Source organism: Triturus cristatus, chromosome 9 (genome assembly GCF_964204655.1).
Source record: "Triturus cristatus chromosome 9, aTriCri1.1, whole genome shotgun sequence".
Taxonomy (NCBI): Eukaryota; Metazoa; Chordata; class Amphibia; order Caudata; family Salamandridae; genus Triturus; species Triturus cristatus.
In genome coordinates, this window is record NC_140592.1 from 541,534,798 (window position 1) to 541,560,734 (window position 25,937).

The 25,937-nt window shown below is 44.4% G+C and overlaps 1 pseudogene; it reads right to left on the reverse strand.

Annotated features, from left to right (window-relative positions):
* LOC146798264 (actin-binding protein WASF2-like) overlaps positions 1-25,937 on the reverse strand; it is a 126,193-nt pseudogene that overhangs the window by 49,207 nt on the left and 51,049 nt on the right.

Below are 25,937 nucleotides of genomic sequence, written 5' to 3' on the forward strand. Positions count from 1 at the left end.
TTCTCCATTTGTGGAGGAATTTTTTTAGCCTGCCTCCTACTGGTGTAGAATGGTGGAGGAACTGGTTGTTTCTCTTTTGCCATCTTGCTCCCTTTGTGGGCACACTCCCTGATTTTTCTTGGGTGTGTATATTGTGTTTTGAGTGCAAACATTTGGTTGTTGTGAGCCCTCCCCACCTTTGCGGGAGGCCTCTTGTACGGGGGGAGTCCTCAAAAGGACTATCTTTCTTGCTGGTATTGCCAACCTTGTTGCTGTCCCTGTTGTTGCATTTGGTTTCCCCCTTGGCAAGCCTGTTGATATGTTTGATGCTCGGTTGTGGGGTGATGGTTCCCCCTAACCATCTTGAGGAGGTGGCTCCTCTTCGCATGCCACCTCTGAATTGTAGAGCACCCGTAGATCTTGCTGTCTCAGTCTCCTTTTTTAATTGGTTTAGCGTGTTGTCCACCGCACTTCCAAAGAGCAGTTCTCCATCGAAAGGAGCATTCAGTATGTTGTGTTGCACCTTTGGTTTGAATCCTTAGATTCGTAGCCATGAATGTCTTCTTCTGTGATACCGATCTTCATTTGCCTGCTTGATGTTTCTGCGGCATCTAGGGATGATTTTAAGCAGGTATTTGCTATATTCTTCCCCTCCTCTATGAAGTGGCTTGCTCTCTTTTGGCATTGTTCTGGAAGGTGCTTTAGTAGCTCAGCTATTTCCTACCAGTGCTGGTATGTGTGTCGGTTGAGCAACGCATTAGAATTGGCGATGCGCCATTGGTTCGCCGCACTGCTCTCGACCTTTCTGCCCATAAGGTCCATTCTCTTGCTATCCTTTTATGGTGGTGGCCCAATAGTTCATGGTACATTAGCCCTCTTCCTGGCTGTGGCTGTTATGATTGAGTCAGCAGGCCCCGACCGCTTGATGTAATTAGGATCTTTGGAGGAGTGTTTGTATTTTTTCTCCCCTCTAGGTGTGACTGCCTTAGATGTGGTAGGCTCCTTAAATGCCTCCTTTCCCTGGTCTAGCATACTTGGCAGCAAAGGAAGTAATTGGTTCCTTAATTGTGTAGGCATTGGAGTTTCCAGCAAATAACATGACTGGGGTTTTTCTTCCTCGAGTTGTACTCCATGGGTATCTGCTGCCTTTTTAATGACTTGGTTGTACATACCAGTATCATCTGGTGGAGAAGGCCTTGAAGGGTAGGTGTTGAAAGCCTCCTCTGGGGAATCTGTGTCGAGGTCTTACAATAGTAATCTTGGACCTCCCAGGTTTCTGATCCTATGCAAGTTTGTTCTTCGAAAAAACTCCTCTTCCTGCTCCTCTAGAGGTTCGGGGGTCAATGGAAGCTATAAATTCTAGACGCTTTTCTCGATTCCCATCGAGGTCTTTGGCGATATCTTGAATTGTTTCATGCTTGGTTGAAATCTTTCTTTTGCTGTAAAATACTCACCATTGCGGCTTCAAGTCTTTTCCTTTTCTTATCGACCTCCGACGCGTGTGTTTCGGTGTCAAGACTTTAAGCCTTTTTTTTTTTTCTTCACGGTAGAGGGCGCCTTGATTTTGGATGCTGGCGGCGGGCCATGTTTATCAGATTTCAACCTCTTGTTTCGACGTTGATGCATCCTTCCATTCCTTGACGTCTCTTGACTTCTTGGATCTTTTGAGGGTCTTTGCCATTACGGAGTCCTTGTTTAAGGATTATAGAGTATGTTTTTCTCCAACGCAACTGCGGACGTCGAGTGCTTTGACTCCGAGGCCCTTGAGTCTGTCTTTTGAGACTCGTACAGTTTCTTCAAGCACAATGGTTATCTTACCTCTCAAAGCTTTCTTTTCGATCTCGAAGACTTCGATGTCCATCTCTGTGTCGCCTTCTGGCCCTTCTGCGACATTGTCCTTCTCCTCGCTGGAGAGGCCCAGGTCCCGTAGCAATGGTACGGTGCTCTGCCCCTGCATGTTATAGCTTGCTATTCTCTGTCTCTCCCTTACTCTCAGGGTCTTCCGGTTGACTGCCGGACACACGTTGCAATCTTCACTTCGGTGATCTACCGGTAAGCAGAGGTTGCAGACTGGATGTTGGTCCTTCTGGGTGAACTAGTGATGGCAATTCTGGCAAAACTTTAATCGTGTTTTGTCTATCACCACGCACAGGGAGCCCCCTGCACGCATATTGTTTTCCGGTCGTCAATGAGGTTCTTTCCCTCTCAGCACCCTCCGGCACCTTGATTCGATGTCCGGTACCTTGAATCACCGTACTGTAGATTTTCGAAGATTTTTCCCTGATTTTCATGGATTCTTCTCTCCAAAGTTTGGAGCTCCTTACGCATCAATCCAGACCTAACTGTGGGAAAAAAGAATCTGAAGAGGGCGACCAAAGGTGGGAGCCCCCAGGAGGAAGCACGACAACATCACAAGGGGACATCAAATGGTGGCAGGTTGACGCCCAACAAGAAGAGGGGGGGAAAAAAAAGGAAAATCAACACTTCTGGACCAAACCACTAGATGGCAGAATAATGCACAGCATGTGAATCCAGAAAAGATTCACGCTGCAAAAGTTGGCACTACACACATTATATAAGCTTATTGGAATTAATCTATAATCAAAGTTAGAAATTCAGTTCACAGCAGTGATCATATATTAGCATTCAATAATTAACTAAACAGGAGAAACAGGGCACCGAATGTGTGAGTGTTAATAGTCACATGTAAGGTACTGCCAGGGAAGGGAGCGCTGGTAATAGCACAAAATGAACTATTGGAGAAGGGCTTCAATAACTCAATGGAGGAAGAGTTAACGAGGAAGAGCCATTACCTAAGGAGATCTGGAAATATGAAGAGTTCCATACAAGAGAAAACTGGGAATATGAAGGTAGAGCTGTCCACAGCGACAGAAGTGCTGGGAAGGTAAAACCACTGAAGTGAGGCTGTTAAATATTAACGTGGGGTGAACTGGGACTCTGAAGAGCTTAATATATAAGACATACAGGAACAGGAGGGTTTTACTGTCCATGAGGCGAGACGTTCTAGACAATAGAGGATTGAACGCAGGGATGAAAAAGTGACCACCTGCTTCAGAACAACACGCAAGCTTGTGCAACACATATTCTGCAACAGTGACATAATTTTCCCCGCCGTCTAACTGCACTGCAAGGGTGACATACACCCTTCAGGCCACACACTCATTTCATCCTGCCCCTCTCCCCTTTCAGTGCACTGGCGATATCACTCTGCTCAACGTGACGTACCCCGGAGGGGCGTTCTTCTCCTTCGGTTCCACAAACTCTTTGCCCATCTTCAGTTTCTCCCATTCCTCCTTCAGAGTACGAATCTTGCGTGGATTAATGTTGCCACGGTTGGGGTTATCTTTCTTCTCTCTCTAAAACATTAAATGGGACAATAAACACTTTACAAATCAAATATTGTACTTGCACTGTAAGCATCTATTAGTAGTGTGTAGTGTATTAGATTCACAAGCTTTGCATACTCCAGTCAACTGGTGCTGGGCTCTGACATTACAAGTTATTTCTCTTCGATGAAGTTTCAAGTCACAGATGTAGAGGGTCTCTTTCCTTAGCCCACATTGCACATGGTTTCCGCTCACACCCCAGATTATTCTCCATTCATAAGGGTGGATGAGCGAACTTAATGTAGTGATTAAAGATTTATGTATATGTAAATATATGCCCTGTGGATTTTATCAGTTGAGTGATAAAGGAAACACATGCCATCATTGCCCACTTATGGGGCGGAGAGAGGGTCCCTGTAAATATACAGCACATCATGCTGATAACAGATGCTTACAGAATAAGTAACATTCTGTTCGTAGCATGTGTGGTATAGATGTTCTTAATACTTTTTGTCCAGCCACAGCTTGTTGGCAGGTAATATATTCACACAGTTGCGTTTAGTCAACATGTGTGGTGTTGACAGTGTTGCTGGCTTGCATATGTCAGCTAGGGGAATGTTACCCCAAAAAAGTCATGGTAGCCAGCTTCTTCCATGTAGTGCACTCTAGGAGGTTCCGAAAGCACTTGCTTACCTTTTAGCATAACTGGTCTGGATGCGTTTTACAATGCAGTCTTGCAATACCCACTTTGGAAATTGCTTGTCCTTTCTGTGGTGTTGCATAGGCAACAAAACGCGAACTAGTTTTGTTCTGTCAGTACAGTACGTGTGCTCTCAATATCTAATGTGTGCGTAAAACTCTCTCTGCAACAGAGGCAGGTTTTAGGGAGAAAATTGGAAACTCGATATACGGATTCAAGCAGAAAGGAGAAAGCCCTTTGTGTAAAAAAGAGTTACTCCACAGGACAATTCTGTCTCTATGTTCTTGGTAGCTATTTTGTCTAAGATGAGTTTGCGAGTTACATGCACTCATTATTCAAGTAGACTACTTTCCATGAAAGAAACAGAAAGTCCACTGAATGCAGTGATTTAAAAGGTGGTTGTGTGAGGGAGGTGAAGACTACATTTAAATTTCACACAGGTGCTGGAGATGTTTTAGGGGGTATAGCCCTTTTAAGACACCCAATAAAGGCTTTGATTACTGGAATTGTAAAAAAGGAATAGAGTGCTCTTTTGCATTAATGCAGCTACTGCTATGTTAAGTCATGTAGAGATGTACGCCAATCCTTCTTTTTGAAAATGTATAAGGTAGAAAACGATGTCCTGAACAGTTACTTTTACAAGGTCTAATTGATTTGCAAGACAGTAATAACTAAAGCACTTTCATTTGGCTGCGTAGCACACTCTTTTGGTAGGGCTGCGTGCTTCGTACAGAAGAGCCGTACACTCATCTGGAAGATACAAGTATTCGAACTCTAAGATCCCGGGGGGCAAATTGTAAGATTCAGCTTCCTGGGGTAGGGATTATATTATTAGCTTCTGGTTTTGAGTGAGATGGTCCGATCTGATGGCAAGTTTCTCATGTGGGGACATGGATATGTCTAATGGGGCTCAGTTCCATGTTTGTCTGCCCCATTTTGGGGCCACTAGAATGAGCGTTATAGGGACTGACTTGCCTGCATCTTTCTGACCATATATGGGATGAGTAGGAAAACTGGAAGAGCATACGTAAATATCCCTGACTAGTTAATCTATTGTGAATTGCTGATAGACTCTGGCTGTGGTTAACTGGAAGCAACACTCTGGCATTTTGTGTTTTCATGTTTGGTGAAAAGATCAACTGTTGAAGATCCCCCCCCCCCACTTGTGAAAGTACTGGTGAAAGACTTGGTTAGAGTCCCACTCGTATACTTGTTGATGTGTCTTGCTCAGCATGTCCGCTAACTCTTTGGAGATGTTGTGCTACGAGGTCTGTGTTGTGACGGACAGCTCCGTTCCAAATATGTTGAGCTAAAGAGGACAGCACAAGTGATTGTGTGCCTCCCTGTTTTTATATGTAGTGAATTGCAGTCATACTGTTGGTCCTTATATAAACTACCTTGTTCCGTACAAGTGGATAGAAGGCTTTGGGAGCCAGCGAAAATGTTAGGAGTTTGAGGTAGTTTATGTGCTTTGTCTGCTGAAGAGAATTGCACATGCCTTGTACAGTTATATTACCCAAATGGGGGCCTCATCCTATGAGCGAAACGTCAGTGGTAACCGTCACCTGCGGAAACAGATTGCTGGGCTTTCACCAGTGCAGAGACCGCGGATTACTGGCCTTTATCAACACTATGGGCCAGATGTATCAAAGGTTTTATCCCATTATGTGTCTATAGGAAAATTTGTATGAACATATGCAACTATATCTATTAGCAGACCTTCCACTTGTGACCATTGACAAACAAGGCACTGCTGGAGACTATGCATGTGTAACCTGGTGTGCGGTACAATTGCAATGCATGATGCCATCATACCGAGCAGGTTTACTACAGTTATTGACATTGGGCAAGTAAACTGAAAAAGAGGCAGCAGCTATGGAAACACCACCCCCCTCAGTTTATAGGTGTAAGCTTTCCCCCATGAAACCATGTAATACTAATCCTAGGAAGTGTTGGAATTTCTGAGATTGTAGACAGGGTTTCTTTATACGGACTGTAAACTCTAGGTGTTGTAAGAGATGGAGTAGGTTTGAGTGTGTGCAACGCAGTTTTGCCAGCTGCTCTTGATCGGCCATTCGTCTAGATAAGGAAATATGTTGTCACCCTCCCATCAGAGGTGAGTGGCCACAACAGTGAGAAATTTGGTAACAATGTGGGCTGTTGTGATCCCGAAGGCAAGTACTGTGAACTGGCACTGTTGACCACTTACCATATACCGGGGATATCACAATTTGCTGATGAATAGAGATGGGGAAACTAGGCATTCTTGAGGTTTAATGTTGCAAAGAAGTCTCTTTTGTGGAGCATCAGTATGACATCCTTTAAGGTTGTCATTTGAAAATGCTCTGACAATATGAACAGGTTGAGCTGCCCAAGGTCTAGTATGAGCTGCAGGCTCCCGTCCTAATTGGGGATGAGGATGTACATGGAGTATATACTGTATTCCCACTGATGTGAGAGTACTGGTTCTCTGGCCCCAATTTGAAGTAAGGATTGAACTTCCTCTTTGAGAAGGGTGAAATGACGTTGAGTGACTACCCTTTGCTTTTGTGGTATTTTGCGAGGTGGTGCAGAATTCAAGGCAATAGCCCTTTTTTAACTATTGCAATCCCCTATTAATCTGGGGTGACTTCAATTCAGCGAGGAAGGAAAACCTTTTATCTGTCCAGTCCAACTGGTGTTGGGTTAGGTGGTCTTGGCTAGTTTGCGTTTAGTGCTGTGGACCCTGCAATATCCCTGCCTGCTAATCCCCTAGTCTTCTGAAAATTATGGATGGCCTGTTGGCTTTGATATGCTTGTGTCTGGGAATGAGAACCACTGCATTGTTTTGGTAAACCCGCTGGAGGGCCCCTTGAGGTGGCTGTTTGTAATGCTCTCACTGAGTTGGTAATCTCTGTAGCCTTCAAGTTTTCTCTAATCTTTAATTCACCTAGGGAGCAACAGATGTTCTACACCGAATGGCATGTTAAGAAGGTGTTATTGTACCTCTGGTTTGAAACCCGATACATTGAACTAAATATGCCTCCAGAGCTGCATGCTGGTATTTACACCCAATGAGGCAGAGTTTGCGGTGTCAGTGCTCAGCCCATTCTGGTGTTGGAAAATACTTTCCCTTCAGCCATGTGCTTCTTGTTGCGTTTTCTATATGCCTCAGGAAGATGTATTAATGTCTCCCTTTCTTCCCAATGTAATCTGTCATATATTGACAGCAACGCTACAGAGTTGGTAATGCTCCAGTGGGTTGGGGTAACTACCACAGTATCTATGCGCTTCCTTTCTTTATCTGGGCGTGGACCATCCCCAGTGGTTTGTGCTGACTCTTTCTAGCTGTATATAGAGTATGGTGGAACCTGTGACCTGATGTAAATAGCGTCTTCTGCGGACACCTAGAATATTCAGGCGTAACCATCCTGGCCCTGAGCAGGTCTTTAAAGTTGTCAGGGGCTGGCTGATTTCATCAGATACTTAAACATAGATAAAAACTGAATGCTGCCATCAGTTTTTGAGAGGTCTTTACTAGGAAATGGTCTTCCTTGGAGGCAAGATGGCGTCTGACTAGTGGCAGTAGAGAACGCTCCCGATGCCAAAAACGAAATGAGGCTTTAAATGGTGTATTAAGGCTACATACCCCATGGAAGCAGCCCCCAGCGCAGGCGATCTTGTGTCAGCGGCCGAGGGGTTGATCTACGAACTTCTGGCGGCGGCAGCGGCATTGTTTGCAGAGCTCCGAGAATGGAGAGCCGGGTTGGGAGCCAGGCTGATATCGGACGCAGATAGAGGAACAAGCGTAGCGGGCAGTGAAGAGAGCAGAGTCAGCGAAGAGAGACGGGACTGCTGCCATTGCTGCCATTGTTGTAGGAGCCAGGTGGGCAAGCAGAGCACCGAGAGATCGGCAATACAGCTCGCGGAGTGCATCTCCAGGAGAGGAGCTTGCAGGCAGTGTATTCGAATCAGTGTTTCTTTCGAGAAACTCAAGAACAACCAGCGGCACCCCTAGCAACACTTCCAGGATGCCGCCAAAAGTAACGCGAGGAGGGAAAGGAAGAGTCCCGGATGCAGAACAGATAAGTAATAAACTACTTGCACCCCAGAAGGACGTGGAGAAAGTTAAGACTATTGAGGATGCTGAAAATGGAGAGAAACCTCCAGGTGAGAGCGGGGGTGCAACATTAAACATGGGGACCTGGAGTAACATTAGGGGAAAGAAAGTTTGGGTGCCAGGCTCAGTCTCAGGCTCGGAGACCCTGACAAGTACTATTCATATGGCCCGGGCTGCAAATCCTGGTGGAAATATAGGAGGCACTAAATCCATCACGGGGTATTTTTCCCCTGTCAGCCAAGACACTACAGCTAATATAGCCAATGTAGTTAATACAAACGACAAAACCGTGCCGGCCCTGGAAAAGAGAAAGAGGGAAAAAAACACGGCTGCCCGCAAGGGTAAAGCAGATACGCAAGAAAATGAACGAAAGGCCCCTGAGACGCAGGACATTAACTTTGAGGCGCAGTGGGGAGAGATTATGGATGGTCGTGAAATTGAAGAAGAGCTTGATAAGGGAAGCACAGAGTTGAACCCAGTGGTTTCTTTAGATCAAGTACAAGGCCGAGCAGGCCTCCTTGGAGCTGAGGTAGCAGGATCAGAGATGATTAGTGCGGAGAGTATAACAGGCACGCCAAATATAGAAGTATTATTAACTAAGAATCTGATTCTGGGGGCTGTCGCAAGCAGTGGCCCCAGTGGCACAGAGGATAATATAGATGCAGCTGACAATTTCTTCTCAGTGACTGATGGGTCTGAAGATATTCTATCAGCGCTAGAAAGAAGCGATGAGGAGGCCTCTACAGACGCCAGTCTTGGTCTTAGCTCAGGGAGTAGCAGAGTCTCCCTTAAAGAAAAGGATATAGCCGTTAGAAAAAAGAGGCTCTCAAAACGACAAAGAGATACAGTCACAGGAAAAAGCGTCTAGCGGGCAAAGGCGTGTAAGCGGAGGGGGTAGCGCAAAAAATCTAAAATGGGATTACTCAGCCACCCAGGAGGTTTATCCGGAACCACCGATGCAGGGGGGTGTCGGAGAGCCAGAAATGGAAGCTCCTCCGCTGCAGTTGATATTAAATTCGATAAAACAACTCCAAGAGGCAACAAAGATTGAGGGGAGGAAAAATCGGCTCGCAACCAGGAGTCTGCAAGGCTCAATTAAAAGAATAGCCAAAATCTGCTCAGACACAAAAACTAAGGTATCCCATCTAGAGGACCGTATCAGCACCATGGAAGATCGACATGCAGAAGATACTGCCAAGGCGAAAGGACACGATCAGCAACTCTCTGACATCCAATGGAAATTGGAAGACTTAGAAAACCGCCAACGGCGGAATAATCTAAGAGTTCTAGGTATTGAAGAGGGAAAGGAAGGGAATGATGTGAGAGCCTATGTATTGAAGATGTTGAAAGGAGCCTTTCCTGAACTGAGTCATTGGGACTGGGAGAAGGAAGTCCAAAGAGTACATCGATTCCCATTGATGATGAAGAGGAAAGAGACACAGGCTCGGGCTCAGGGAGGTAACCAGAGACCACAGAGACCAAGAGCTATATTGATATTTTTTGGAAACTTCTTATTAAGGGAGGAAGTGTATGCCAAAGCCCGTCCCAACTCTAAATGCTCGTTCGATGGCCAATCTCTCTTTACAACCCCTGATTATTGTCATACAACAGTGGAAAGGAGATGGAGACTGAGAGAGTTGCTAGATCCATGCCATCAAATGGGATTGCAGGCTTATTTGATGAACCCTGCCAGGTTGAAGATTATATATAAAAACACGGTTAGAGTATTCACTTCTGAAGTACAAGCAAAGGCGTATATGGATACATTAAAAAAAGATTAGTACCACTGCCTGAAGGAGGAAATATAAGAAATATTATGGGCCTCTTGGCCATGTAGATCTATTTTAGATATTGGTGATGGGGCGAAAGGCGACAGCACAATGGATCTTGGAGACTGTATGAAGAGGGGGAAAGAATATCCGGCAGGACAAAAAAAAAAAAAAGGGGGTAGAAAATGAAGGAGGGGTATAATAACAGAAGAAGAAACGGACGATATTGTTGTATAATGCACCAAAAAAAAAAAAGTTAAAGGATTTTAGGCTTAGGGAGGCTGACAGTCAGACTCCATCACAGAGACCTATTGGTCTGCTTGCCTCACTGGGTGGAGGGGAGGGAGGGAGGGACTACCCTATGGGGGCCCCGTAGGAAGGGTGGGATAGGGGGGGGTCTAGGGGGAGAAAAGAGAGGAAAAACGACATCATCATCAAGAAACTATACAGAAGGAGGAAGGAGGGGATTAAGTGGGAAAAGGGGAAAAAAATCAAACTTTATGCGGATAGTCACAATCAATATAAGCGGTCTGAACGATGCTAAAAAACGGAGAGAGCTGAAAGAATACTTTAGGGCAATACACGCCGATATTGTATGTGTACAGGAGACACATATTGAGATATCTCAAATTCCTGCTAGAGCAACTAGGGTATCAACTCCTAATATGTACAACGCAAGGGTTTAGGACACGGGGGGTGGCTGTATTAGCACGGGGCGGCATGGTGACAGTAAAAAAAAAAGAAGGCAGATCCCCATGGTCGATGGGTCATAATAGAATGCAAGGTGCAAGAGTTTGTCTTTTCACTATGCTCCATCTATGCTCCAACAGTCGATGATCCAGAGGCCTTAGATCATATTAACGCACAATTGACAAACTGGCCTATGCCGATTTATAGTTTGTGGAGACTTGAATATTAACGGCTTACATGGTCTGTGGAAAAATGATCCAACTAGATTTACAGGTCGAAAAAAGAAAAGTCATAGGGCACTAATACAGATGATGCAGGATAACGGGCTGATGGATATATGGGAACAGCAAAATATTGGGGGAGGGGGAAGCACCTATTATTCTGCGCCGCACAAATCTTTAGCTAGATTGGACTATTTTCTGGTATCACCAGTATTGACGACGATCTCTAAGGTTAGAAAATTGCCACGGGTGGTTTCAGACCATAGTCCTCTGATATTAGATATTGCTATCTCAAATCAACAAAAAGAGAGATCTAGCTGGACCTTCGAGAGAGCTCTGCTGCTTGATCCTAAGTATGTTACCCAGATGGATAGCTGGCTAAAAGAATATTTAAAGGTAAACAGAGGATCTGCTTCCCCCAGAATAGTTTGGGATGCTATGAAGGCTGGCATAAGGGGGGAGACTATCAGTTTTACATTAAAACAAAATAAACTAGAGAAAGAAGAAATGGAGGGCAAACAGAGATCAGTCGCTGCTGTTGAAGAAGAATTAATTAAAGCAATTGAGGCCAGGCAAGAGGTCGCTGGAATACTACAAAGGGTGGCAATAGCAAAGGCAGCAGTGGGTGAGTTGCTCGCAGTCAAAGCGGCTGGAAAATATTTGGCGTGGAAACAGGACCAATACGAGTTTAGCGAACAGATAGGGCGTATTTTAGCTATTAGGACACGACAGGCGGCCACTAAAGGAGAAATTTTACAGGTCAATTCCGTGGCAGGGATAGCAGCTACAACACCAAGGGGGATATGCTCTATTTTCCAAGAGTTTTATCAGAATTTATATAATCCTGAAAGTGGCGCTGCAGGTGGTGAAATAGAGAATTACTTAGAAAGTGCGCTAATAGAGAAATTGACAATGGAGGATAGAGCGGAATTGGAAATCAATTTCTCGATAGAAGTACGGGCAGCAATTAAAGATTTACCTGCTGGGAAAGCTGTGGGTCCTGATCTTATACCGCTTGAATTTTATAAAAAATTCCTCCCTAGTATAGAAGAGGATCTCTATCAATTAATGGTAGCTACACAAAGAGGGGAGACACCTCCCGAGTCATGGGGGGAAGCAACTATGGTGGTATTCCTAAAAAAGAACAAAATTTCAACCGATCCCGGGTCATATAGACCTATAAGTCTGATGAACAGCGACACTAAGGTTTACTCTAAGATATTAGCTAATCGCCTTAGTGCAGTCATAGGCAAGATTATCTCTCCCCGACAGCATGGGTTTATCCCAGGTAGGGGTACAGCGGACCATATTAGAAGAGTGTGTGCATTGTTTGACGGGACGGCAACCTCACGAGACCCTATGGCTTTAATTTTGTTAGATGCTGAAAAAGCGTTTGATAGGGTCTCGTGGGGCTTCCTCTGGGCGGCTTTGGGGAAGGCAAACATAGGAGATGTCTGTATTGGGGCTCTGAGAGCTCTATATAAGAACCCCACGATAAGATTAAGGATTATGAGAGAGCAGAGCGAGACAATAAAGATTAAACGGGGTACCAGGCAAGGGTGCCCCTGCTCCCCGTTACTCTTTGCCTTCTATATAGACGCTTTCATAAGAAAGATAGAGTTAAATGAAAATATCAAGCCTGTTGTTTTGAATGGATTTGTAACAAAAACTTTAGGGTATGCCGACGACCTAGCCATAACATCTACGGATCCAGCAGCAGCGCTGTTAGAAAGAGAAAGGGAAGCAATGGCTTACGGGGCGCTCTCGGGGTATAACTTAAACCAGAGCAAAACTCAAATAGTAATCAATAAAAAGGTAACGATGGTGGATCAAAGAATTACAGACTCAGCTACCTATTTAGGGATAACAATAACTTCAGATCTCTCAAAGGTAGTGGAAATGAATTTGGGGCCGGTAATAAAAAAGGCTAAAGGGGACTTAGATAGACTAAATAATCTACATTTAACAACAATTGGCAGATGCAACTTAATAAAAATGATTTGTTTGCCCAAAGTACTATATCTGTTCCGCACCATTCCACTAAAATTTAATAATAACTGGTTTTGTGAAATAGAAGGACTCACAAATCGCTTTATTTGGGCTAAGGGCTAAAGGCAAAACGCGGCGAGCATTGAAATTTATGTTGTTACCGAGAGAGCGAGGGGGCCTGGCGGCACCTGACTATAGGGTTTATTATTGGGCGACTGTCCTGCAATATATCAGAGGGTTAGTGGGTGGAAGTATGGAGGATCGGTGGAGAGTAGGAGAGAGCGTCCCTGATATATATGAGTTATTGATTAAGGACTCTAATAAGTGGCTTCTTGCGTTTAATGAAGGTAGCTATTACAAAAAAGTCAAGTTCAAGACTCTACGCGCGGCAATGGCAGTATGGTCAACTGTCAAGTAGAAAATGAAAATGGGGAGGATGAATTATTACACCCCGTTATTTAATAATCAGCTGTTGCCAGAGGTCTTTCACGATCCAGTTATGAAGAGGTGGGATATGATGGGGGTGAAAATGATTGGTGACCTTGTGGGTATAACAGGCTTCATAACATTTGATCAAGCACAGCAGTTATATAGCTTAGACCGCAGGGACTTTTTTAAATACCTTCAAATAAGATCAGTTTTGTTAAAAAAACAGGGAGGGGATATTAACTATCGGAGAGTAGAAATCATGGAAATTCTAAGAGATAAGAAGGGCTGCTCAATATCCCAGGTATACGGGGAATTGACCAGGCATAAGGAGGACGATTGTGCAAAGGTTATAGAAAAATGGAACATTAAATTGAATTTATCTGGGAACGAGGTTGAAAAAGCGTTCAAGCTATTCAATTCAGTGTTAAGAGTAGTCACCTTACAAGTCCAGCAATATAAGACCATGTTTGAGCTCTATTACACCCCACATAGAATTGCTCAATGGGGTGGAACGACGGGAGTGGTTTGCCCAAGATGCCAGGCAGCACAGGCAGATACTATACATATGTTTGCTGCATGCCCCGCCTTGGATTTATTTAAGAACTCAATAGAGCAATTTTTGGATAGAGCACTAGGGATAAAAATTACTATAACGAAGTTATGGTCCTGGGGGTAACTAGGGATGGTGTAGAAATACCCCAATTTGAGTTTAAATATATATATAGCGATGATTTTGAGTCGACTCTGTGTCGCAACAATGTGGAAAGATCCAAATCCGCCAACATTTCAACAATGGCTATCACGATTACTAGCTGTATATGCATTAGAAAAAGCCTTGTACGATAAAAAAGGATGGAAGACCAGGCAAATGGGGAATCGGATATGGGCCCCTATTGCCTATTGGAAAGAGAGGCTTGAAAAAGATTAAAACAATGACACTCTCCGTTTTGATTGGGGGCAATCGGCTAGTTTTCCATTAATTCTTGGCCTAATCATGTCTTGTTTTTTCTTATTTTTAATTTTTTGTTTTCTTTTATTTCTTTCTTTTTGATGAAACTGCATAATGAAATGTATCATTAAATGTAATTCTTGATGATGAATAAAAAAAAAAAAAAAAAGGAAATGGTCTTCTTCTTCCACATGGATTGAGGTATTGTGGTGTCAATCCACTCTTACAGTTACAACCTGGGGCACTTGTATCGCCTGTAGGAGAAGGTTTTTTTTTTCTTGCTGAGGCTCTAAGTCCTGTTCCTCAGAGGGATCAACATTGTAGTCTTCCTATAGAGTATCTCCTGTCCCTGTCGGTTGGTCATATAGTTCCCCCTTTCTATATGGGCTGCCTGGGTCTGTGATGGAGTGAATAGACTGGTCTGAAGACTGTGGCAGTGGCAGAGGAGCAGTGGTGAGATTGGCCTAGGTGGGGGAATTGGAGGAAACATGGAGAGGGGAGTTAGCAGTGGGGGCTGCGCCAAATGTTCTGCTTGTGTCCAGGTGATTAAAGAGGTGTTTTTGTAGGGTGTCAAGCTCCTCTCCTAGTCTTTCTAGAATGGGGGACCTCAGAGGTCTCAGAGCTGGGCATTGAAAGAACTCTGTTTCGCTCTCCACTCCAACCTGGCTTGCAGTCCTTTGGCTATGTTGGTGCTGGAGTCATACGTGGTGGCGGTTTCATTTCTGAACCTATTTCTCAGCTCTCGGAAGGGCCCAAGAGCAGCAGATGGCCTACTGGTTCCTTTTTGGTTAGTACGGGATGGAAGCCCAACTCCTTCATGGGTGGTGATCCTTTGTGGCGGTTCATTCTTTTCCCTTGCCACAGATCAGTGCTCACATACCTTGCTGTCTTGTTTGTGGGCATGCATGTCTGCTTGCTGAGACTCAAAAGGGTCAAATTTTTCATTAGAAGCTACTGATAAGATTTCAGGGCATGGAGTTCTCGTCGAGACCGCTCCAGCAATTCTTCCACATCCAGGTAAAGGTGCTCCCTGCAGAAGTCTGGGGTGCCCTCTAGGGATGGATGTTGCATGCTTGTGTGGGCCCAGCATCTCTTTCTCTGATCCCGGAGCATTGACAGAAGATGCAGTCCAACTCTTTCTGGAGAAAAATCAGATGGTACAGTCTTTGCACTGGTCGGACCACGGAAATCTGGGCAGGATCGAAAGAGTTTGCTCCATCTGCCAACATTCTCTGAGGCAGAGTCCACCGTAGTTACAAAGAGTACTGGATCATGTGCAGTCGTACTGATCCAACAGGATGAATCCGATGCAAGCAAGTGTCATTTTACTGTGGTACCGATGAACCGAAGTTGTGCCCAAAGTTGCCGTGCACAATGGCAAGGTTATCAGAGCCACTGCTTTTCGCGTCCGAACAAGATGGTGGAAATTCAATCTAAGGCTGGAGCTGAGGCCCATATGCATTCTGAACTGAGATGAAACACTTACATCTTGTAACTTGAAACTTCTTTTAAGAAAAACCAACTTGTGTAATGTCTGGATACAACACTAGGTACGAGTATGCAAATTATGTTTATCTACAGCCACACATGCTACAAACCTAGCATTTTAGACAGTTACTTGAACAGGATTTTCTACAAAAAGGCTCCCCAAATGGGAGTACGTCCCACCAGAGGAAGAGAGCACAGGAGAATGGGTTAACCTGCTCTCGAACTGAGAGCAGGACCATGCCAACATGACAAGAAGGCCTGGTGCCTGCTGCTGCGGTAGAAAAGTGCATTACATGACATACACTCTATTTTCAAGCACCACACCGTGTGAGGGTATTCTCGTTCTGGAAAGTGCTTCCTCCAGCACTTAAAATTAACATGTTGGCAGAGCAAACTCTCTGTTCACACTTTTACCTGTCAAATTGTGGTGACCTTATAGTTTACTTCACTTCCACAAAGCTTCTGCAGATTATGCAAAAGAACCATCCAGTGACAAATGCCAAACAGAACACAAAGAGTGGGTTCAGGCTGTGGGAAATTGGCATGCAGTGCTGGCAGATTTCGAATTTTGCAAGCAGCTTCCTCTATGTGTCTGTGATCCAGCTGACACAGTTACCTTCATTCTGACTGACAGTCTTAGATCATGCACCATCTTATCCTAGGCCAAAGTTAGGAATGAGATAGGACTCGACACAAGAGCACCCATGTGCAGCTACGCTGCCAGAGCTCATAGAAAGACTGAAGAAACAACTGTATGAACAGAACATTGTAGCATTCCATTCCTAACCAAGAGACTCAACCAAAAGCTGCCTGCACCAATATGAAATGTTTGGCGTTCTATCTGTCAGCCTTTGCATACTTCAGATTGGAACATACAACTAACAATGAAATAATCTAGTCCAACAAGGTTGCCCTGGGTCGCCACCAACATTCCCAAGAGGATCTGGCAACTTTGGCAACTCATAAAATATCCACCCCCCACCCCCCCATAAGCAAGTGGGAATTACCATTTGCAGGGGGGAATATCGCAGTTTACTGCGACACGCAGCTCTAGCACTACACTGTTCGTCAGCCATTCTAATCAAGCATTATTGCGTTGCACTCTTGTGTGGTGTGAGCAGAGGATCAGATATCGCTTGCAGTGGAGCAGCTTTAACTTTACAGTGGACTAGTACTGCAGACTTTGATGCTTCTAGTTTTATAGCAAATTCACCCCTGTAATCCTACCCTCAGTTACTGATGTTACTATATGCTATCCAAGTCCCTGTGACTCATACTGCCAGTTGTATAATATTGTTCAAAGAAGCCCTGTATTGGGAATGACAGGAGCTTGGAGAGAACTGTACTTTAATTAGTAGCAAACAAGTACCCCGAAGGGTAATGAAAGAGTGCTTGTGTGGGGTGGGGTGTCTATCTCCCTTCCTTGAGCAACCAGCACTTACCAATATAGAAATATTGGCTGGTGTTAATTTTGATTTAGGAACAGTAGCCAATTTACTGCTCCTAGCTTTGTGCAGGGGTAATTTTGAGCCCGGTCAGGGTGATTCTTTGATAGTTGGCAAGCAACAGGTATTGTGGTAGAATTACTTGGAAGAAGATTGTTGGGGGAGGCTGTGAATATTTTTCCTGTAGCATCCAGTTTCCCCCAAACCTGCATGAAAGGAATTGCCTGTGGACAATGCTCTATGGATCAGTCAGCACTGAATAAGGTGTGCTTAGTTATCTTCAATATATAAAGTTAATTGTGAGGTGCCACGTCCCCCCCTTACTGCAGCTCCTTAATGATGCATACACACAATAAGACTGCATTAAGCACTTGATGAGACCTCTGCCCAGCCCACGATGGCACCAACAGAAGAACTAATGCAACAGTAACTACCAAGGAGCAGGCAGCTTTTTGGTCCAGACGATTGCAGTAGAAGGAAGGCCATGCCTTGCTCTGCAGGGCCAGTGTTCATCCCCTTACATTCGTGGAATTTGAGTTGTCATTTCCTTATTTGCTCTACTATCGAGGGATAACATCAGAAACTCTCAATCTCACAAAATGGCACTGATACTTTCACCTCCATACCCATTTACTCAAGGTCCCAAACACTTGTTCTTCTTAAACCCAATATTCTACTTATTCTTGCATAACATTCCATGCACCGATTCACATTTCACCCAGAGATTCACAGGCACAACCCTTCTGCCCTACCTGATCAAGTGTTACCCAGACACCCGCTCCTCTCCTCCAACTCATCTTTTCCACACTCTGCCCAACCTTCCTTACATGGCCCAGTCTACTTACCTTTACCTGACTTAGTGCGTCCACAGATATCTGCCTATCACCTTGCATATTTGGAACACTACTCCATCTGTCACCATGGAACACAGTGTCTCTCAAACCTTGTTCTGTTGCCACCATTTCACCAGCAAAGACTTGCCCCCATTCTCCCATCTCGTCTGCAGTTTCTACAACAGGTTTCCTTCTGACCACCATCTTAATGACAAACATTTCTCCTCTGCAACATCTCACCAACTGTTTCCCAAACCTTTGCCCCTCTGTCCCCACCTCCCAGTGCGATTTTCAGTTACATGCGCCTCTGCTCCCATCTCAGGCGGTGCTCATCGGTTACCCTTCTGCCCTATTTCACTCAAGCTTTCTCAAACAACTGTCACTCTTTTCATCTCTCATCAGATGTTTCTAAAATAATTACACCTTTCCTTCATCCCAGCCGGTGTTTCTCAAACTCTTGACCCTCTGCTCAACCGATGTTAAAACTTTCGTCAGTGACCTCGCCCAGTGTTTCTCACACACTTGCTCCTCTGAACCCCATATCAGCCTGTGTTTCTCATAAGGTTTCTCCTCTGCCCCAAAATTATCCTATGTTTCTCAAACACCGACCTCTCTGCTCCAATGTATCTCGAACACTTTCTCCTCTTACTCCATTTCACTAACAAACACTTGCCCTCTGCCCCCATCTCGCCTGGTGTTTCTCAAGCACTTGCTCCTCTGCTCCATCTCACGAACAAAATTGCCCCTCTAGGTCTATATCACCCAGTGTTTCTCTAACACCTGCTTCTCTGTGTCCTTTTCAGTGTTTCTGGACCAATTGCACCTCTGAACCAACCTCTCTAGGCTATTTTTTGAAACTGCTGCTCTTCTGTGCCCTTCACACCCAGTATTTCATAAACTTCTGCCTTTCCACCCATCTCACCCAGCATTTTTCAATTACATGCCCAGTTCCTCAAATGCGTCCTCAGCCACATCTTACAAACACTTGCCCCTCTTTCCCCATCACTCCCGGTGTTTCTCTAACACTGCACCTCAGCCCCATCTCACTGACAAACACGTGCCCTTCTGACCCCATCTCACCCGGTGCTTCCGCTTCTCCTTCATGATGTCCTTGGTGTCCTGCAGCATCTGCTCCTTCCATAGATTAAAGAAGTAGGAGGAGTCAGTGTAAAACTTGAGAGCTTCCTTCCCATCATCCCTGGAAAAACAGTAGGAGAAACAGTTTAATAAATTGTTCAGGGACCCAGTGAATGACATGTAGCTCTAGCTGCAAACACAACATGTGCGTGGGTCATTGAACAAAGGACAACACAGACAGCATATACGTTGACCCATAAGTCCCTGATTAACCCCATCCTAAGAGCTGCCTGCGAAAACAGTCCTGAAACAAGGCCATATACAGGCACTTTTCACAGCCAGCTATTCATAGGACCATGGAACAATAGTTTCAGGAAAATTATGAAAAAACCGTTGACGCTAGTTCAATGATGAAGTGGAAGCCTGAGTGGATGACTAAGGGGCAATTTTGAATTCCAAAAAACAACAAAACCATTTGCATGACCCTATTACCAAGAATCGATTACCACAAGTTTTCTTTTTTTCTATGCAAGTCACTTTTTAACCCACCCCTTCTCAATGAACTAGCTATACCTTTGGATATTACATAAGTTTTAGCATGTGAAATCTTTGCATGAATTAAAACACTTAAAACATCTGAAATTATAATATTTGCCAGAACAGAGTGCATGGTACAGTGGCAAGTTATAGTTAAGTGTGGTGAGTGAGGTGACAAGAAGGTGTATGGATGTGCACAATTGATTAATTTAAAAGAGGTGCACATGTATAAATATGAGTTATAAGTTATGACTTGTAGTAATGTGAAAGTGGTGCGTAAATGATAAATTCACTAGATATGTATGAATTTTGCATTTGTTTTGGTTGTGTAGTTTAACATGCGTTTGGCACAAATAAGTTATAAAGAAGTGCAGTGAACTCGGATACCGCAGAGCGGCGTATATTGGAGTGGCACAGTGTAGTGGTGTACAGTGGGCTAGCATACAGTGGAGTGTGGTAAAGTGGATTTACGTCCTGTAAATATTGTAGAGTGTATTCACGTACACTATACAGCTGTACAGTGGGGTGCTAAATACTGGAGTGTTATACAGTGTAGGTGCATATATTTGAATATTGTGTACTGGAATAGTGTACACTGGAGTGGGGTACATTTCAGTGGTGTCCAGTGGGCTTAAGTAAAGCGGAGTGTGGTACAGTATAGTGTTGCAAAGTTTTGTGTGAAATGGAGTGGCGTATATTGGAGTGGCATGCAGTGGTGCAGAGCAGAATAGCGTACACTACAGTGGGGTACAGTGTAATATGGTACAGTGCAACAGCATATGGTGGAGTAGCATAAAGTATAGTGTGATACCTTTTAACTTTGGTAAAGGCAGTCATTAGCTATTCAGCTAAAGAACTGTCATCCTTATATACCTCTGCAGTACCGTGGCTAGAGATATAACTACGTTAAACATGTAAAAATAAAAAAAAAGGAAATGACCCTACTTACCTGCCGTAACCCACAGAATCATCTGCACAGCATAATATATAATCCGGACACTTTTTGTGAAAATCCGACCGAAAGTCTATGTAAAATGCATTAGATTTTCCACCTGTTCTGGGCCCCCCCCTTTTTTTCTTTGCACCCCCCTGACCAAACATTGCAAAACTTTCCATACTTGGACAATGAAATGGGGGCAGCAGATCTGGAAAGTTTTGCTGACAATCGCCAAAAGAATGCAAATTTATTAAGGGACAATAATAAAAAAAATCCCTTTCTCTGGTCACCCGAACCTAACTATAACTACAGAATAAAATACAAGGAGATGATGGACGTAGTGCTGAAACTTTTCAGACACTCACCCCTAGTCACAGATCTGGGTTGAGCCCATCATCGGTCTTTAGCTCACTTCGCTTCAACCCAGATCTATGACAAGGGGTGAGTATCTGAAACGTTTCATCGCTCCGTTCATCATCACCTTGTGTTTGCTTTGTTCGCCCTAAGTTGGCAGGGTATGCCCAGATGAGAAATCTACTTATGGACAAGAGAATTGGCCAATAGACGTACAGCTAACGCCTTTTTAATCAATTCTCCTTCAATATAGGCCCTGTACTGTTGCTTAACAAGCTGACTAGAGTCTTGATCGGAAGAAGATGGATGCTTCCAGTAGTGGTGCAAGCGTAACACCTTCAAAATGTTCATAGCATACTGAAGTCAGTTGTTACTGACTCTAACAAAGTAGGGGTACATATCTTGGATAGATTTTATACAAATGGATGTGCTAATATTTCAATGAAAGTGCACCCAACACAAAGGTTTTAACCCTGTTTAAGTTGTAGTGGGTGCGATACCCACCTCCAAAAACAGGGGAGCCAGTGGGGTTCAAGGAGCCATGTACATTAGTGACCTGAAGAAATTGTTCTCTTCAGTTTGAAACTTTTTAAAATTCGCAAAACCCCATAATTTAACCCCCCACAGGGCCCAAGCCACTGCCTTCTGCTGATAAATGTGCATAAGTTTACTCAACGATCTTCTCCCCAGTTTGCGTTTTACATTCAGAATTGCCCTGAAATTATGCATTAGGCGTATTGACGCCTGGGATATCTGTGCTTTTTACCTCAATTTCTCAAAGCAGATCCCCAGACAGATTCTGGTTTCTCTTCTTGAGCTCTGTGAGGAAGGGTCGTAAACAGCTGGATGCATCTTGCTCTCAACTCTAGAGGTCAGGCCTGGAAGGCCAAATGGTCTCCAAGGAAGCATACCTCGAATACACATCCTCAGTCTGCAAATGGGTATAAAGATGGGAGCTCAAGACCCAAAGTTATTTTGATCTCTAATACAGAGAAGGGGGTATCCCGCAGAGTACTGAGGGACTACTATGCAACCAAGGATTGATGTCACACACGCAGTCCACTCCCCACAACCGAGGGAGCAGTGCCTTGAGTCCTATCTGTAGAAGGAATTACTGGACTGTCCTAGGAGCCCAAACATCCTGCCTACGAGTGATGGAAGAAAGCATTAACCCAACTGGAGGAGCAGATCATGGAAGGGACAGCTGTGATTGATCCTGGTGTAGAGCCCATCCAACAGACTCAAGGTACTGTCCGTTCGGGCAGTGTGACCTTCAACAAGTTATCATGGTGGTAGCTGCCAGGCACCTGGAGCGGTGTGCCCCTGTAGCAGGCCTGACTGAAGCTGGGATAAGCACCTGCTGATGGCCTGTGTGACTCACAGGAAGACTGTGCGAACATAACATTGCTAAGTGAGTTGTTGGGTCGGTGGCATGAAGTGCAAATGGAGGACTATTCGGTAAATGCCCCTAGAACACAAACACTCACACCTGTGAACCGGGCATTCATGAATTTTTTATTTGTGGTGGAATTGAATGTTTTCTGTCAAATAAAGTACCTGTCGTTTCTACAAAGAGAATCAAGGGGCTGGACAATGATCTTACTGCACTGCTGGAGGTGGCAGGTATGCTTGAGCTTGAGTAACACTCACACTAACCTTCCTGAGAAGCTGTGATTGCTCACATCGCTACCCCACAACTAAGTGAAGAAAGGGTTGTACTTAGCAGAGTTTGCAGAGCCAAAGTAAAGCAAATCTTAATCCCCACGGTTGCAGCCTAGTAGTCATGCTTGCCTCCTGAAAGGGGGTTGATACAGGCAAAACAAGACGTTGTAGAAGACTAGAAAACTTTGTACATTTTTAAAACATAGCTGACAAGTAGTTGCTCCATGTCATGTATAACACATTCAGCCAACTCAGCATTTTAGTCAACAGAGCTGTGCATTTTGGGGTTTGAGTTTTAAAACTACAACCCCAAAAGTGCAACATTATGTTGGCTGAGAAGCCAGGAATGGCTGATGGTATCATGTCACTTGTAGAATCCAAAATAAAACTTAGTTCCTGACTTTCTGACTTCTTTCTTGTAAGCAAATTAAGGGGTGAACAACCAAGCAGAAATCGCATTTAAAAAGCAGGCGGAAGCATCTCTCACTGCTAGTGGGCTAACCAGAACAATTCTTGGAAAAACAAATCCGTGTTCTAATGAGACATTTACCAGAACAAGGTGTGTATCCTCTGCCTAGAGGTTGGTGTGGAGTGCCTGCAACACCACTGTGATGTGGCCTGCCTCGAAGAGATGCAGCCCATCCCACCCCACAATGGCTGACATATGGCAGGCTGCACATACACAGATGCCTCTGCACCTTTCTTCTAGTCGCACAGAAAAGAAGATTCTCTTTCAATTCAAACTTTTCAATGGCCGTTTGAAGGAAGGAGATGACTGTAGGAGCTTTCTTGAAAATCCTCTGCTCCTTGAAGGCAAATTGTGAGCATTAAGATGCTGCCATGTAGATATGGACCCGAAATTCCCAAGCAGACATTGAGTGGATGGACTGCGCAAACTTATGTTGGTGGGAGAGAAGAATGGTCATCACTGGTGGTGAGCTACATGAAATCATGCATCAACATACAGCAGGACAAAAAACGGATGCACTGTTTGCTAGGCACCAGCGAGTAACCAAGGGAAATAGGGGAGTCTGAATGGAGCGCTTCTCATTCGGTTTGCTTTCCCTTGAATTTATCTCATCAGTGCCGAAAACCTTTGTTTGGGGAGTCCTTGCATTGAAAAAGGTGTATCTTGGATAAGGAGCTAAAAAAGTAAAAACAGCAGCAGATATGCATGCTTGATCATTGAATTCGATCGGTGAAGCTACAATACATGTGGCCTACTGTTCAATGTCTCCTACTACCAGCATTTAAGCAGAAATGGAATGGCTACAACACCTAAACTCCTTGATACAAACTTGGAATATTCAAATAAAAAAGTGATGAAGCATAAGCAGGAGTCTGGATCTGAAGGATCTTGACACAGCTGCAGTTTACTAAAAGTTAATCTAGTATTCATGAAGAAGCAGTGCTACGCCAAAGGTAAGGAGGTGGCAAGGAAGGGGGAGGAGGGCTGTCCACAAGGGTGTGCATAGAGACGACCTGGCCCAGATGAGGATACGTAGTCTGATGTGGTGTCGATGTGCTACTTTCTGTGTGTCTGGAATCCACAGCGCATCTTGTGACCTGCCGTCTAAACATAGGGAGTTAGAACTTGCTTGAGTTGTCTCTGTGGTGTGCATCAGTGCCGAAAATTCTGACCCTCAGCCTAATCTGCGTCATGTGATGAGGAACAACTAATCAATTTGAGTTTGGTTGGCTCTTGTATTGTGCCATGTGGTTTTTGAGGACATCATGCTCATTAGAGAAGCAGATTCTACTTACCTACTGACATTTTCAGGGCACAGGCACAGACATTTATGCAAAATGGGCTCACATCCGACAGAGTCTAGAGAACTGTGTTGCAGAACCAAAGAACAGAGACATTGTGTCGTGTGCAGCAGGAAGAAAATGTATGAATGGATCCAGATATTTTACAACAGGTCTCCCGGACAAGTGGGTGGTGCCTGCTCAGTCTCATCACTGGAGCCATATAGCACCATCCCCGTGTTAAGCAGTCAGTTTCTTGACCATTTTTTACCAGCCTTGAATCAAAAGTTGAATACGCAGTGCAATAATTACAATTTGGAATCTTATTAACAAGAAAATTACAACCATCCTTGATATCAGGGAGGTGAGTGGGATCAGTGAGGCATCTGAAGGTAGGGTCGAACAGAAATGTTGTTACCAAATGTAAATTGCATTTTCTTCTGATACATATTTCTACCGCTAAATTTCTCGCTTTTTGAATAGATAGCACAGCAATACCCGCCTTCAAAGTAGCGGGTCTGAAGGAATGGTCAAAGTAGGAATTTTTTAAGCATTGAATGAGCCACATAATGGCCATCCTTTCTTACTTCCAAATCCAAGTAATAATGATTCGTGAACATATTAATTCATTGATATCACTGCACGTCATATCTGCTAAGGGTACTCTCCTAGCCAATGCAAGGAACAGCTGGCAGACTTGGCTCAGATTCATACTGGTGGTTTCTTTTTGGCAAGGGCATGACATATTTCACTTTGCTATGCATTGCCTCCTATCCCCTTGCACAGGATTTCTCAAATATTGAGGAAGTTGCAAAAAGACAGGGCACAAATTATCCTGGTTGCACAGTATTCACCAAGAAAAGTGTGGTACACAGACCAGAGACTCTCCGTGTGTCCCCCATATCAGCTCAGAGTGGCAGGTCCATCATCCCAATCTCCGGAGCCTCCTCCGTCATGGATGGAGATTGAGCGGAGGCAGCTGAGCTCTTTCAATCTGCAGGAGAGGGTTGATATCAGCCTATCTGCAAGTCACCCCTCCATTACATCAGTTTATGCCGGACAGTAGCATAGTTTCATTGCCTATTGAGCAACTGGGACACCGATACAAAGGTTTCTTCTGGACCGTCTTACATCTCTTGTTGTCCACATCATATAAAACAAACTATTAGTTGTAGGATCTTAAATCCTTGGTCCTGTTAATGTAGTAGGTGACTGCCCTGTGTGGGTCCAGCCTGAAGAGTGTCTCCTCCTCTTTGGTGGGATGGGTTGGAGGGAAAAATGTGGGAAGCATAATGTGACATCTTTTGAAGAAATGTAATTTCAAATCAACGTAGAAAGTAGTGAAGAGAGACCTGACTAAAAGCACTTGCAGTTTACCAATGCCCAGAGCTGATCTGATTGGCACCAAAAATACTGTTCTGAACATCAAGGGCCCCACCAGGCGCCTATGCATTTGCTCAAACGAGGACCCCATCAAACATGCTAGAACCAAATTAGGGTCCTGAAAGAGGATCACAAACTACCACTTCAAAAATGTCATAATTATCAGGGACTTGAACAGCGAGGGTTGATAGACAAATGAAGAATAACAATGCTGCCACACATAGCCTTATACGGTGCCCACAGCACAACCTTACTGGGCCAGGGTCAGTATGAGGCACAACACGTCAGAGAGATGGACCT